Genomic DNA, 17,329 nt, shown 5'->3' with positions numbered 1-17,329 from the left:
CGAGATTGAACTAGGTATTGAGATACCGACGATCGAATCTCGGGCAAGTAACATACCGATGACAAAGGGAACAACGTATGTTGTTATGCGGTCTGACCGATAAAGATCTTCGTAGAATGTGTAGGAGCCAATATGGGCATCCAGGTCCCGCTATTGGTTATTGACCAGAGAGGTGTCTCGGTCATGTCTACATAGTTCTCGAACCCGTAGGGTCCGCACGCTTAACGTTCGTTGACGATATAGTACTATATGAGTTATGTATGTTGATGACCGAATGTTGTTCGGAGTTCGGGATGAGATCACGGACATGACGAGGAACTCCGGAATGGTCCAGAGACAAAGTTTGATATATGGGATAGTAGTGTTTGATCTCCGGAAGGGTTCCGGAATTCACCAGAAGGGGTTCTGGATGTTTCCCAAAATGTTTGGGCACGACAACACTTTATCTGGGCCAAAGGGGAAAGCCCACGAGGCTTTTGGAAAGTGCAAAAGGAAGTTTTGCGGAGACTAGAGGCTAGACGCCATGAACCCTGGCGTCTAGGGGGTAGACGCCGGGAACCCTGGCGTCTAGCCCTGGAGTCCGAGAAGGACTCTTGCCTTTCGGGTGAAACCGACTTTGAGGAGGCTTTTACTCCAAGTTTCGACCCCAGGGCTCTACATATAAATAGAGGGGTAGGGCTAGTGTTGGAAATATGCCCTAGAGGCAATAATAAAAGCATTATTATTATATTTCCTTGTTCATGATAATTGTCTTTATTCATGCTATAATTGTGTTATCCGGAAATCGTAATACATGTGTGAATAATAGACACCAACATGTCCCTAGTAAGCCTCTAGTTGACTAGCTCGTTGATCAACAGATAGTCATGGTTTCCTGACTATGGACATTGGATGTCATTGATAACGAGATCACATCATTAGGAGAATGATGTGATGGACAAGACCCAATCCTAAACATAGCACAAGATCGTATAGTTCGTTTGCTAGAGTTTTCCAATGTCAAGTATCTTTTCCTTAGACCATGAGATCGTGTAACTCCCGGATACCGTAGGAGTGCTTTGGGTGTACCAAACGTCACAACGTAACTGGGTGACTATAAAGGTATACTACGGGTATCTCCGAAAGTGTCTGTTGGGTTGACACGGATCAAGACTGGGATTTGTCACTCCGTATGACGGAGAGGTATCACTGGGCCCACTCGGTAATGCATCATCATATTGAGCTCAAAGTGACCAAGTGTCTGGTCACGGGATCATGCATTATGGTACGAGTAAAGTGACTTGCCGGTAACGAGATTGAACGAGGTATTGGGATACCGACGATCGAATCTCGGGCAAGTAACATACCGATTGACAAAGGGAATTGTATATGAGATTGATTGAATCCTCGACATCGTGGTTCATCCGATGAGATCATCGAGGAGCATGTGGGAGCCAACATGGGTATCCAGATCCCGCTGTTGGTTATTGACCGGAGAGCGATCTCGGTCATGTCTACATGTCTCCCGAACCCGTAGGATCTACACACTTAAGGTTCGGTGACACTAGGGTTGTAGGGATATGTATATGCAGTAACCCGAATGTTGTTCGGAGTCCCGGATGAGATCCCGGACGTCACGAGGAGTTCCGGAATGGTCTGGAGGTAAAGAATTATATATATGAAGTGCTATTTCGGGCATCGGGACAAGTTTCGGGGTCACCGGTATTGTACCGGGACCACCGGAAGGGTCCCGGGGGTCCACCGGGTGGGGCCACCTGCCCCGGGGGGCCACATGGGCTGTAGGGGTGTGCGCCTTGGCCTACATGGGCCAAGGGCACCAGCCCCAAGAGGCCCATGCGCCTAGGGTTCAAGAAGGGAAGAGTCCCAAAGGGGGAAGGCACCTCCTAGGTGCCTTGGGAAGGAGGGATTCCTCCCTTGGCCGCCGCCCCCCTAGGAGATTGGATCTCCTAGGGCCGGCGCCCCCCCCCTTGGCCCTCCTATATATCGTGGGGAGATGGAGGACTTCTCACCCCACGCCTTTGGTGCCTCCCTCTCCCTCTCCAACACATCCTCCTCCTCCATAGTGCTTGGCGAAGCCCTGCCGGAGTACTGCAGCTCCACCACCACCACGTCGTCATGCTGCTGCTGGAGCCATCTTCCTCAACCTCTCCTTCCTCCTTGCTGGATCAAGAAGAAGGAGACGTCACGCTGACCGTACGTGTGTTGAACACGGAGGTGCCGTCCGTTCGGCGCTAGGATCTCCGGTGATTTGGATCACGTCGAGTACGCCTTCCTCATCCCCGTTCTTTGAACGCTTCCGCGCGTGATCTACAAAGGTATGTAGATGCAATCCGATCACTCGTTGCTAGATGAACTCATAGATGGATCTTGGTGAAACCGTAGGAAAATTTTTGTTTTCTGCAACGTTCCCCAACAGTGGCATCATGAGCTAGGTCTATGCGTAGTTCTCTTGCACGAGTAGAACACAATTTGTTGTGGGCGTAGATGTTGTCAACTTTCTTGCCACTACTAGTCTTATCTTGCTTCAGCAGTATTGTGGGATGAAGCGGCCCGGACCAACCTTACACGTACGCTTACGTGAGACCGGTTCCAGCGACTAACATGCACAAGTTGCATAAGGTGGCTGGCGGGTGTCTGTCTCTCCCACTTTAGTTGGAGCGGATTCGATGAAAAGGGTCCTTATGAAGGGTAAATAGAAGTTGACAAATCACGTTGTGGCTTTCACGTAGGTAAGAAAACGTTCTTGCTAGAACCCTATTTCAGCCACGTAAAACTTGCAACAACAATTAGAAGACGTCTAACTTGTTTTTGCAGCAAGTGCTTTGTGATATGATATGGCCAAAGTTGTGATGAATGATGAATGATATATATATGTGATGTATGAGATGTTCATGCTATTGTAATAGGAATCACGACTTGCATGTCGATGAGTATGACAACCGGCAGGAGCCATAGGAGTTGTCTTTATTTTTTGTATGACCTACGTGTCATTGAGATACGCCATGTAAATTACTTTACTTTATTGCTAAACACGTTAGCCATAGTAGTAGAAGTAATAGTTGGCGAGCAACTTCATGGAGACACGATGATGGAGATCATGGTGTCATGCCGGTGACAAGATGATCATGGAGCCCCAAGATGGAGATCAAAGGAGCTATGTGATATTGGCCATATCATGTCACTATTATTATTTGATTGCATGTGATGTTTATCATGTTTTGCATCTTGTTTACTTAGAACAACGGTAGTAAATAAGATGATCCCTCATAATAATTTCAAGAAAGTGTTCCCCCTAACTGTGTACCGTTGCGACAGTACGTTGTTTCGAAGCACCATGTGATGATCGGGTGTTAGATTCTAACGTTCACATACAACGGGTGTAAGACAGATTTACACATGCAAACACTTAGGTTGACTTGACGAGCCTAGCATGTACAGACATGGCCTTGGAACACAGAAGACCGAAAGGTCGAGCATGAGTCGTATAGAAGATACGATCAACATGAAGATGTTCACCGATGTTGACTAGTCCGTCTCACGTGATGATCGGACACGGCCTAGTTAACTCGGATCATGTTATACTTAGATTACTAGAGGGATGTCTATCTAAGTGGGAGTTCATTGTATAATTTGATTAGATGAACTTAATTATCATGAACTTAGTCTAAAATCTTTACAATATGTCTTGTAGATCAAATGGCCAACGTAGTCCTCAACTTCAACGCGTTCCTAGAGAAAACCAAGCTGAAAGACGATGGCAGCAACTATACGGACTGGGTCCGGAACCTGAGGATCATCCTCATAGCTGCCAAGAAAGATTATGTCCTACAAGCACCGCTAGGTGACGCACCCGTCCCACAGAACCAAGACGTTATGAACGCTTGGCAGACACGTGTTGATGACTACTCCCTCATTCAGTGCGGCATGCTTTACAGCTTAGAGCCGGGGCTCCAAAAGCGTTTTGAGAGACATGGAGCATATGAGATGTTCGAAGAGCTGAAAATGGTTTTTCAAGCTCATGCCCGGGTCGAGAGATATGAAGTCTCTGACAAATTCTTCAGCTGTAAGATGGAGGAAAATAGTTCTGTCAGTGAGCACAAACTCACTATGTTTGGGTTACATAACCGCTTGACTCAGCTGGGAGTTAATCTCCCGGAAGACGCGGTCATTGACAGAATCCTCCGGTCGCTTCCACCAAGCTACAAGAGCTTTGTGATGAACTTCAATATGCAGGGGATGGAAAATACCATTCCCGAATTATTTGCAATGCTGAAATCAGCAGAGGTAGAAGTCAAAAAGGAACATCAAGTGTTGATGGTGAATAAAACCACTAAGTTCAAGAAAGGCAAGGGTAAGAAGAACTTCAAGAAGGACGGCAAGGGAGTTGCCGCGCCCGGTAAGCAAGCTACCGGGAAGAAGCCAAAGAATGGACCCAAGCCCGAGACTGAGTGCTTTTATTGCAAGGGAAGTGGTCACTGGAAGCGGAACTGCCCCAAGTACTTAGCGGACAAGAAGGCCGGCAAAACGAAAGGCATATGTGATATACATGTAATTGATGTGTACCTTACCAGTATTCGTAGTAGCTCCTGGGTATTTGATACCGGTGCGGTTGCTCACATTTGTAACTCAAAACAAGAGCTGCGGAATAAGCGGAGACTGGCGAAGGACGAGGTGACGATGCGAGTCGGGAATGGTTCCAAGGTCAATGTGATCGCCGTCGGCACGCTACCTCTACATTTACCTTCGGGATTAGTTTTAAACCTTAATAATTGTTATTTAGTGCCAGCTTTGAGCATGAACATTGTATCAGGATCTCGTTTAATTCGAGATGGCTACTCATTTAAATCTAAGAATAATGGTTGTTCTATTTATATGAGAGATATGTTTTATGGTCATGCTCCGATGGTGAATGGTTTATTCTTAATGAATCTTGAGCGTAATACTACACATGTTCATAGTGTGAGTACCAAAAGATGTAAGATTGATAATGATAGTCCCACATACTTGTGGCACTGCCGCCTTGGTCACATAGGTGTCAAACGCATGAAGAAGCTCCATGCTGATGGACTTTTAGAGTCTCTTGATTACGAATCATTTGACACGTGCGAACCATGCCTCATGGGTAAAATGACCAAGACTCCATTCTCAGGAACAATGGAGCGAGCAACCAACTTATTGGAAATCATACATACTGATGTGTGCGGTCCAATGAGTGTTGAGGCTCGCGGTGGCTATCGTTATGTTTTCACCCTCACTGATGACTTGAGTAGATATGGGTATGTCTACTTAATGAAACACAAGTCTGAAACCTTTGAAAAGTTCAAGGAATTTCAGAGTGTGGTTGAGAATCAACGTGACAGGAAAATCAAGTTCCTGCGATCAGATCGCGGAGGAGAATACTTGAGTCACGAGTTTGGCACGCACTTAAGAAAATGTGGAATAGTTTCACAACTCACGCCGCCTGGAACACCTCAGCGTAATGGTGTGTCCGAACGTCGTAATCGCACTCTATTAGATATGGTGCGATCTATGATGTCTCTTGCCGATTTACCGCTCTCTTTTTTGGGCTGTGCTTTAGAGACTGCCGCATTCACTTTAAATAGGGCTCCGTCGAAATCCTTTGAGACGACACCGTATGAATTATGGTTTGGGAAGAAACCTAAGCTGTCGTTTCTAAAAGTTTGGGGATGCGATGCTTATGTCAAGAAACTTCAACCTGAAAAGCTCGAACCCAAGTCGGAAAAATGCATCTTCATAGGATACCCTAAAGAAACTATTGGGTATACCTTCTACCTCAGATCCGAAGGCAAGATCTTTGTTGCCAAGAATGGATCCTTTCTAGAGAAGGAGTTTTTCTCGAAAGAAGTAGGTGGGAGGAAAGTAGACCTTGATGAAGTATTACCTCTTGAACCGGAAAATGGCGCAACTCAAGAAAATGTTCCTGAGGTGCCTGCACCGACTAGAGAGGAAGTTAATGATAATGATCAAGATACTTCTAATCAAGCTCCTACTGAAATTCGAAGGTCCACAAGGACACGTTCCGCACCAGAGTGGTACGGCAACCCTGTCTTGGAAATCATGTTGTTGGACAACAGTGAACCTTCGAACTATGAAGAAGCGATGGCGGGCCCGGATTTCGACAAATGGCTGGAAGCCATGAAATCCGAGATAGGATCCATGTATGAAAACGAAGTATGGACTTTGACTGACTTGCCTATTGAGCGGCGAGCCATAGAAAATAAATGGATCTTTAAGAAGAAGACAGACGCGGATGGTAATGTGACCATCTATAAAGCTCGGCTTGTCGCTAAGGGTTATCGACAAGTTCAAGGGGTTGACTACGATGAGACTTTCTCACCGGTAGCGAAGCTAAAGTCCGTCCGAATCATGTTAGCTATTGCCACATTCTACGATTATGAGATATGGCAAATGGACATCAAAACGGCATTCCTTAATGGTTTCCTTAAGGAAGAATTGTATATGATGCAGCCGGAAGGTTTTGTCGATCCTAAGAATGCTAACAAGGTGTGCAAGCTCCAACGCTCAATTTATGGGCTGGTGCAAGCATCTCGGAGTTGGAACATTCGCTTTGATGAGATGATCAAAGCGTTTGGGTTTACGCAGACTTATGGAGAAGCCTGTGTTTACAAGAAAGTGAGTGGGAGCTCTGTAGCATTTCTCATATTATATGTAGATGACATACTTTTGATGGGAAATGATATAGAACTCTTGGACAGCATTAAGGCCTACTTGAATAAGAGTTTTTCAATGAAGGACCTTGGAGAAGCTGCATATATATTAGGCATCAAGATCTATAGAGATAGATCAAGACGCCTCATAGGTCTTTCACAAAGCATCTACCTTGATAAGATATTGAAGAAGTTCAATCAGTCTAAGAAGGGGTTCTTGCCTGTGTTGCAAGGTGTGAAATTGAGCTCGGCTCAATGTCCAACCACGGCAGAAGATATAGAAGAGATGAGTGTCATCCCCTATGCCTCAGCCATAGGTTCTATTATGTATGCCATGCTGTGTACCAGACCTGATGTAAACCTTGCCGTAAGTTTGGTAGGAAGGTACCAAAGTAATCCCGGCAAGGAACACTGGACAGCGGTCAAGAATATCCTGAAGTACCTGAAAAGGACTAAGGAAATGTTTCTTGTTTATGGAGGTGACGAAGAGCTCGTCGTAAAAGGTTACGTCGACGCTAGCTTCGACACAGATCTGGATGACTCTAAGTCACAAACCGGATACGTGTATATATTGAATGGTGGGGCAGTAAGCTGGTGCAGTTGCAAGCAGAGCGTCGTGGAGGGATCTACATGTGAAGCGGAGTACATGGCAGCCTCGGAGGCAGCGCATGAAGCAATTTGGGTGAAGGAGTTCATCACCGACCTAGGAGTCGTACCCAATGCGTCGGGGCCGATCAAGCTTTTCTGTGACAACACTGGAGCTATTGCTCTTGCCAAGGAGCCCAGGTTTCACAAGAAGACAAGGCACATCAAGCGTCGCTTCAACTCCATTCGTGAAAATGTTCAAGATGGAGACATAGAAATTTGTAAAGTCCATACAGATCTGAATGTAGCAGATCCGTTGACTAAACCTCTCCCTAGAGCAAAACATGATCAACACCAGAATTCCATGGGTGTTCGATTCATCACAATGTAACTAGATTATTGACTCTAGTGCAAGTGGGAGACTGTTGGAAATATGCCCTAGAGGCAATAATAAAAGCATTATTATTATATTTCCTTGTTCATGATAATTGTCTTTATTCATGCTATAATTGTGTTATCCGGAAATCGTAATACATGTGTGAATAATAGACACCAACATGTCCCTAGTAAGCCTCTAGTTGACTAGCTCGTTGATCAACAGATAGTCATGGTTTCCTGACTATGGACATTGGATGTCATTGATAACGAGATCACATCATTAGGAGAATGATGTGATGGACAAGACCCAATCCTAAACATAGCACAAGATCGTATAGTTCGTTTGCTAGAGTTTTCCAATGTCAAGTATCTTTTCCTTAGACCATGAGATCGTGTAACTCCCGGATACCGTAGGAGTGCTTTGGGTGTACCAAACGTCACAACATAACTGGGTGACTATAAAGGTATACTATGGGTATCTCCGAAAGTGTCTGTTGGGTTGACACGGATCAAGACTGGGATTTGTCACTCCGTATGACGGAGAGGTATCACTAGGCCCACTCGGTAATGCATCATCATATTGAGCTCAAAGTGACCAAGTGTCTGGTCACGGGGTCATGCATTACGGTACGAATAAAGTGACTTGCCGGTAACGAGATTGAACGAGGTATTGGGATACCGACGATCGAATCTCGGGCAAGTAACATACCGATTGACAAAGGGAATTGTATACGAGATTGATTGAATCCTCGACATCATGGTTCATCTGATGAGATCATCGAGGAGCATGTGGGAGCCAACATGGGTATCCAGATCCCGCTGTTGGTTATTGACCGGAGAGCGATCTCGGTCATGTCTACATGTCTCCCGAACCCGTAGGGTCTACACACTTAAGGTTCGGTGACGCTAGGGTTGTAGGGATATGTATATGCAGTAACCCGAATGTTGTTCGAAGTCCCGGATGAGATCCCGGACGTCACGAGGAGTTCCGGAATGGTCCGGAGGTAAAGAATTATATATATGAAGTGCTATTTCGGGCATCGGGACAAGTTTCGGGGTCACCGGTATTGTACCGGGACCATCGGAAGGGTCCCGGGGGTCCACCGGGTGGGGCCACCTGCCCCGGGGGGCCACATGGGCTGTAGGGGTGTGCGCCTTGGCCTACATGGGCCAAGGGCACCAGACCCAAGAGGCCCATGCGCCTAGGGTTCAAGAAGGGAAGAGTCCCAAAGGGGGAAGGCACCTCCTAGGTGCCTTGGGGAGGAGGGATTCCTTCCTTGGCCGCCGCCCCCCCTAGGAGATTGGATCTCCTAGGGCCGGCGCCCCCCCCCCCTTGGCCCTCCTATATATAGTGGGGAGATGGAGGACTTCTCACCCCACGCCTTTGGTGCCTCCCTCTCCCTCTCCAACACATCCTCCTCCTCCATAGTGCTTGGCGAAGCCCTGCCGGAGTACTGCAGCTCCACCACCACCACGCCGTCATGCTACTGCTGGAGCCTTCTTCCTCAACCTCTCCTTCCTCCTTGCTGGATCAAGAAGAAGGAGACGTCACGCTGACCGTACGTGTGTTGAACACGGAGGTGCCGTCCGTTCGGCGCTAGGATCTCCGGTGATTTGGATCACGTCGAGTACGCCTTCCTCATCCCCGTTCTTTGAACGCTTCCGCGCGTGATCTACAAAGGTATGTAGATGCAATCCGATCACTCGTTGCTAGATGAACTCATAGATGGATCTTGGTGAAACCGTAGGAAAATTTTTGTTTTCTACAACGTTCCCCAACAGCTAGCACCAAAGACACATCAAGAAACACCAAGCCGTGTGCCGGCTACCCCGTCTCCTCTAGTTTATCCTCCGTCATAGTTTTCATAGTGCTTAGGTGAAGCCCTGCGGAGATTGTTCTTCACCAACACCGTCACCACGCCGTCGTGCTGCCGGAACTCATCTACTACTTCGCCCCTCTTGCTAGATCGAGAAGGCGAGGACGTCACCGAGCCAAACGTGTGCAGAACTCGGAGGTGCCGTGCTTTCGGTACTTGGATCGGTCGGATCGTGAAGACGTACAACTACATCAACCGCGTTGATATAACGCTTCCGCGAACGGTCTACGAGGGTACGTAGACAACACTCTCCCCTATCGTTGCTATGCATCACCATGATCTTGCGTGTGCGTAGGAAATTTTTGAAATTACTACGTTCCCCAACAGTGGCATCCAAGCCTAGATTTTATGCGTTGATGTTGTGCACAAGTGAGTTGTGGGCGATATAAGTCATACTACTTACCAGCATGTCATACTTTGGTTCAGCGGTATTGTTGGATGAAGCGGCCCGGACCGACATTACGCGTACGCTTACGCGAGACTGGTTCTACCGACGTGTTTTGCACACAGGTGGCTGGCGGGTGTCAGTTTCTCCAACTTTACTTGAATCGAGTGTGGCTACGCCCGGTCCTTGCGAAGGTTAAAACAGCACCAACTTGACAAACTATCGTTGTGGTTTTGATGCGTAGGTAAGAACGGTTCTTGCTTAAGCCCGTAGCAGCCACGTAAAACTTGCAACAACAAAGTAGAGGACGTCTAACTTGTTTTTGCAGGGCATGTTGTGATGTGATACGGTCAAGACATGATGCTAAATTTTATTGTATGAAATGATCATGTTTTGTAACCGAGTTATCGGCAACTGGCAGGAGCCATATGGTTGTCGCTTTATTGTATGCAATGCAATTGCACTGTAATGCTTTACTTTATCACTAAGCGGTAGCGATAGTCGTGGAAGCATAAGATTGGCAAGACGACAACGATGCTACGATGGTGATCAAGGTGTCGCACCGGTGACGATGGTGATCATGACGGTGCTTCGGAGATGGAGATCACAAGCACAAGATGATGATGGCCATATCATATCACTTATATTGATTGCATGTGATGTTTATCTTTTATGCATCTTATCTTGCTTTGATTGACGGTAGCATTATAAGATGATCTCTCACTAAATTTCAAGAAAAAAGTGTTCTCCTTGAGTATGCACCATTGCCAAAGTTCGTCGTGCCCAGACACCACGTGATGATCGGGTGTGATAAGCTCTACGTCCATCTACAACGGGTGCAAGCCAGTTTTGCACACGCAGAATACTCAGGTTAAACTTGACGAGCCTAGCATATGCAGATATGGCCTCGGAACACTGAGACCGAAAGGTCGAGCGTGAATCATATAGTAGATATGATCAACATAATGATGTTCACCATTGAAAGCTATTCCATTTCATGTGATGATCGGTTATGGTTTAGTTGATTTGGACCACGTGATCACTTAGATGATTAGAGGGACTAGTCGTCAACCCGTGCATTCGCACGGGGCCGTTACAATTATGACAATGTCAATATTCACAGAACAAACATGTAGCAAACATAACTTTGCATATGAACTTAAATTTTCTTTCTCTTATTATCATCTAAGAGAAGAACTAAAAATAATTGCAAGCTATAAATAATAGTATGTCTTAAACCATTGAGATGATGGCTGAAAGCACATAAACATTTTATTAATTGACTAAAGGATCATGACGATGAGATAGACGAAGGCAAAAATATATAGGGAGCAATCCGTGAAAATCATGGCAACATGCAACACACACTTCAAATGTCGTCTAGAAACGACATACATGAAGAATGTATTAAAAATATCATGCGTAAGTTACATAGAAGTGGGTTGATATAATTCTATGTCAAACCAAAAGATAGCTACACTCCACAAGAATGCTTCATATGTCCGTACCCTTGTCACGCCAAGATCCTTCATGATTTAAGAAAGGGCGTGAAAGAATACATGAATCTATATACAAATAGGATTAGGTGATATTAAGCAGCTGCAGTACGCTAAATTAGTACAAAGAACAAATTTAAGAAAGGGCGTGAAAGAATACATGTATCTATATACAAATAGGATTAGGTGATATTATTACCATATCCATTAAATGGCCACCATAGTAGTTCGAATCTAGTACACTCAAGAAGTGTAGAAAATTGAAAGAAAATATGCAAGCCCTGATTAAATGTTAGTGAAACCGAATGGAGGATAGTAGCCTTGGCTTACCTGATTAGACTTTACTCGGCCGGTTCTGTAAATGTTGTTATAAAGAAACTAAAAACAGCTTAGATCTTATTCCTTGTCATATATAAAATCTGATAATAACATCAAAAAAGTAAAATTTGAAGATGATGTAAGGATGTAAGATGTTCAATCCCCATGGCGGAACAAACTTAGAATTTGCACATAGTTCAAACAAAAAAGCCTAAGTATGGGAAAAAAAGATGTTGTAACCACTGCTACATATGCCTTGTTTGTGTATCGTCGATCTTGAGAAATAATCCTGCAATTTTCTTTATTTTCCTGCAACACAATGATGGAAATGCACATGTAGTTTTAAAATAAATATTAAGAAGCACAAAAATCACCTTAATTATCGTCTCAATAGGCCATTGGTGAAAAGCAAAGCTGCAATAGAAAGGGAAGATTGTAACCAATCATGTCCATGGTGATCCATTTTTCTAAGCTACACCAGATTTACTGATGCCATGTACATATAAATTTGTAATTATTACGTCCGTGAATGAAATTAACAATGATTGAAATAAAATAATGTGAAACTTGTACTAAATCATGTCCCCTGTTATTCAAACTTCACTACTCAAAACACTGGTCTGATGATTATTTTTACACAGTAGCCTGCAACAGGTTCATCCCTGAAAGAAAGAAAACATTGTTAGAATGCATTAAATAAGTATTTTAAGATATATGTCCTATGAGATCATTCCTGTTAGCAATGCTATTTGTTTCTTTCGATAGGAAATAAGAGAAACATAGCAAACTAATGCGTCCTGTCCAAGAGGTTAAAATTGGAAGGATTTATGTATAAAATAATATGCAACAATTCGAGTATGCCTTGTTTAGAAATGTCACATCCATGGCATATAAAGACATTATTTGGAGATGAGTCTTTACTCTTAACACCTTGGTCAGACTGCAGACTTGGAAGGGTAAATAATCGTTGTTAGCATGTGGTCATATATAGTCTGGTAATTTGTCTCCAACACATTGTCGTAGTCACAATATTGGGACCGGTCGAGTTTCAGTCTACTGAACTGTCCGTGTTCTCTCCGGCCGTACACACGGATTTATATATTTATTTTTTTGCGAAAAATACAAACGGAATTCATTCTTTACTTATTGTGGACTACATGTATTATACTATCTCCTCGGCTCCTTAGTCACTGGTGCTTTTTGCCCAAGAAAATACAACATACGGGAGGTAACCTGACTGAGGGATCCCTTCTTGGGCTAGCTAGGCTTCAGCTGAAGATGAACTAAAACGATGTAGATCATGTTAAACAGAAAACTATATTTAGTGACGCAAGACACGGTGTAATAGCGAAAAATGTGGTATTTTTCTACAAATGTGCCAGAAGAAATACGGAGCGAATCATATCATCTAGACAGAAAGATCTAATCATATCCAGTCTTGCTTTCGTAATATACATGAAGTCACCTTCCGTCCGTAAATTTCCAAAACCTATGGTTCTTTTTAAGATTAACCCATTTGGAACGTTACGAAAAAGAACAACAGAAAAAACATGCAAACATCATAATTTGCCCTGGTTCTCTAAAATTTGGCGAACAAATAGATACGCTATACATAAAAGCATGAAACACAAATGATTAATTCCTGACATGAAATTGTTAACATATAATCAGTATCCAAAGATCACTCACGTGAATTATTCCTGTAGGTATGACTACCAAATCATGAGATAGAAACGCTTCTATAAGTCTCTATACTATCTTGTTGCATTGTAAAGTTGTCATATATACACGCAATTCCTGCTGGAACTATAGTAAACAATTAGGATAAAATCATGCTAGGGAATTTATTGGTTTCACCCATTTCTGAGTTTCTGTACAAAGAACCGAAACATACATTTTTTTACTGAAAAGTAGGAGAACAACCATCAGACTTCTCAGGGCAAAGAATCACATATGGAGAGATGGATGGCTACCAAGAGGCTCTATATTACCTTGTTGCATTGTAAGCTTGTCACACATACACGCAATTCCTGCTCGAACTATAGTAAACAATTAGGATAAAATCATGCTGGGGAATTCATTGGTTTCACTTATTTCCGAGTTTCTGTATAGAGAACTGAAACATAGATTTTTTTAATGAAAAGTAGGAGAAGAACCATCAGACTTCTTACGACAAAGAAACACATATGGAGCAATGGACAGCTACCAAGAGCTACAAATTAAAAAATACATAGTTGTACATGCATACAAATGTTTTAGTTGTATATACCACATGCATATTATCACATACCTCATCAATATATGCCTACATAAGCATGAACCAAATCAAAAAAATTCAACTTCTAATCTATATCTGTTTGATCACGTGTTGACTACATGCTGTTAGAAAGTTGAAGTACGTCGTTCTGAACACTGCATATACAGCAATGGTGATTAACATTGTAGGCTGCTGTGAATCCATCTTTGACTACGAACACCGCCGACTGTCATGAATTCATCTTTGATGCCGATGAACGCATGATGTAAAAAGTGAACCTTGGAAACTGAGATTGGGAAAAGTACCGCTCAGTTGACGCCCACGAAAGCCTGCAATACATGATGTAAATTGCGAACCCTAGAAACTGAGATTGGGAACACAACATATATATAAATCAATGGCTACGAACACCGCTGACTGTCATGAATTCATCTTTGATGCCAATGAACGCATGATGTAAAAAGTGAACCCTAGAAACTGAGATTGGGAAAAGTACCGCTCAGATTGACTCCCTTGAGTGGTGGTGAAATTGAGGCAGCAAACAACCATGAATTATAGGGATCGAGGGAGGAGAGTCCAGAGGTGGCAATTGGATCAAAGTTGAAGGCATGATGAACGGGACGCGCGTGGAAAGAGGAGGAGGCTGCTGCTGCACGGAGACAGGGGTGTACATAAGGAAGATACCAGGATGTTGGGGGTGTCGGCGTAACCTGCGAGCATAGATCAAGCTACGGGCGGAGAAGCATATGTTGTCAGTAAAAAAAGAATCCTATGCTAGTCGTCATTGGGGAGGCATGTCGGTTGAACCTGGATTGAAGAAGAGGAGGGTATGACCAAATCTTTCCCTAGTTCCACGCCAGCCCATGATGAGAGACAGGGTGGCAGAGGTCTCTTCATCCATCGTCGGGGTACCATGAATAAACCTCCATCGATTTTAACTCTGATATTTTGTATTGATGGAGAGGAAGGAGATGAAACGTGAGAGTTTTGGAGAGGGGAAGATGGGAAGGCCATGCTTACGTGAGAGGAGAGGATGGCTAGGCGTTTTGGGAGGATAAGATGGAGAGACGTGAGTCCTTTTTTTAGAATAGAGACGTGAGAGATTAGGAGAGGGGGTTGTGTATACGTGAGAGTAGACAAAAGATGTTTTTTAAGATATGGGATACAATAGATGGGTTAATCTATACGGTTGTGAGTACGTGAGAGCAAATAATATATGGGTTAATCTACACCGTTATAATTTGGTCCCACCAGATTAACGGCCCGTAAAATCTAATTAACGTGGTAATTTCTTGGGAGTCCCTAATTAGTATAGGTATAGATGTCTATCTAAGTGGAAGTTCTTAAGTAATATGATTAATTGAACTTTAATTTATCATGAACTTAGTCCTGGTAGTGTTAGCATATCTATGTTGTAGATCAATAGCTAGCGTTTAGCTCCCCTTTTTTATTTTTGATATGTTTCTAGAGAAAACTAAGTTGAAAGATGTTAGTAGCAATGATGCGGATTGGATCCGTGATCTGAGGTTTATCCTCATTGCTGCACAGAAGAATTATGTCCTTAATGCACCGCTAGGTGACAGACCTATTGCAGGAGCAGATGCAGACGTCATGAACGTTTGGTTAGCTCAATATGATGACTACTTGATAGTTTAGTGCACCATGCTTAACAGCTTAGAATCGGGACTTCAAAGACGTTTTGAACGTCATGGATCATATGGATGTTCCAGGAGTTGAAGTTAATATTTCAAGCAAATACCCGAGTTGAGAGATATGAAGTCTCCAACAAGTTCTATAGCTAAAAGATGGAGGAGAATAGCTCAAGCAGTGAGCATGTGTTCAGATTGTCTGGGTACTATAATCGCTTGAATCAAGTGGGAGTTAATCTTCCAGATAAAATAGTGATTGACAGAATTCTCTAGTCACCATCACCAAGTTAGTAGAACTTCGTGATGAACTATAGTATGCAAGGGATGATGAAAACGATTCCCGAGCTTTTCATGATGATGAAATCGATGAAGGTAGAAATCAAGAAAGAACATCAAGTGTTGATGATTAACAAGACCACTAGTTTCAAGAAAAGGGTAAAGGGAAAGAAAGGGAACTTCAAGAAGAACGGCAAACAAGTTGCTGCTCAAGTGAAGAAGCCCAAGTCTGGTCCTAAGCCTGGGACTAAGTGCTTCTACTGCAAAGGGACTGGTCACTGGAAGCGGAACTGCCCCAAGTATTTGGTGGATAAGAAGGATGGCAAAGTGAACAAAGGTATATTTGATATACGGATTATTTGATGTGTATTTTACTAGTGTTCGCAGCAACCCCCCGGTATTTGATACTGGTTCAGTTGCTAAGAGTATTAACTCAAGACGGGAGTTGCAGAATGAACAGAGACTAGTTAAGGGTGAAGTGACGATGTGTGTTGGAAGTGGTTCCAAAATTGATATGATCATCGTCGCACACTCCCTATACTTTCGGGATTAGTGTTGAACCTAAATAAGTGTTATTTGGTGTTTGCATTGAGCATGAATATGATTTGATCATGTTTATTGCAATAATGTTATTCATTTAAGTAAGAGAATAAATTGTTGTTCTGTTTACATATATGGTTACACACCCAATGAAAATGGTTCATTGGATCTCGATCGTAGTGATACACATATTCATAATATTGAAACCAAAAGATGCAAAGTTAATAATGATAGTGCAACTTATTTGTGGCACTGCCGTTTAGGTCATATTGGTGTAAAGCGCATGAAGAAACTCCATGCTGATGGACTTTTGGAATCACTTGATTATGAATCAGTTGATGCTTGCGAACCATGCCTCATGGGCAAGATGACTAAGACTCCGTTCTCCGGAACAATGCAGCAAGCAACAGATTTGTTGGAAATCATGCATACTGATGTATGTGGTCCGATGAATATTGAAGCTCGCGGCAGGTATCATTATTTTCTGATCTTCACAGATGATTTGAGCAAATATGAGTATATCTACTTGATGAAACACAAGTCTGAAACATTTGAAAAGTTCAAAGAATTTCAGAGTGAAGTGGAGAATCATCGTAACAAAATAAAAAGTTTCTACGATATGATCGCAGAAGTAAAATATTTGAGTTACGAGTTTGGCCTTCAGTTAAAACAATGTGAAATAGTTTCACTACTCACGCCACCTGGAACACCACAGTGTAATGGTGTGTCCGAACGTCGTAACCGTGCTTTATTTGATATGGTGCGATCTATGACGTCTCTTACTGATTTACCGCTATCGTTTTGGGGTTATGCATTAGAGACAACTACATTCACGTTAAATAGGGCACCATCTAAATCCATTGAGACGACACCGTACGA

General features: G+C 43.4%; 1 long non-coding RNA gene and 1 pseudogene across 1 annotated transcript; both read right to left on the bottom strand.

The window, feature by feature from the left end:
- LOC125518683 (alpha-1,3-arabinosyltransferase XAT3-like) overlaps positions 1 to 17,329 on the bottom strand; it is a 191,286-nt pseudogene that overhangs the window by 160,972 nt on the left and 12,985 nt on the right.
- On the bottom strand, positions 11,238 to 14,991 carry LOC147959133 (uncharacterized). The gene is made up of 3 exons (XR_015609674.1): positions 14,793 to 14,991; positions 14,482 to 14,713; positions 11,238 to 14,314 (listed from the first exon to the last, which is right to left on the bottom strand). It is a non-coding gene; the product is annotated as an uncharacterized LOC147959133 (long non-coding RNA).

This window comes from Triticum urartu, chromosome 7A (genome assembly GCF_056163025.1).
Source record: "Triticum urartu cultivar PI428250 chromosome 7A, HENAU_Tu73, whole genome shotgun sequence".
In the NCBI taxonomy this organism is placed as follows: Eukaryota; Viridiplantae; Streptophyta; class Magnoliopsida; order Poales; family Poaceae; genus Triticum; species Triticum urartu.
Note: the sequence above shows the minus strand (reverse complement) of the source record. Positions and strands in the feature narration are given on the sequence as shown.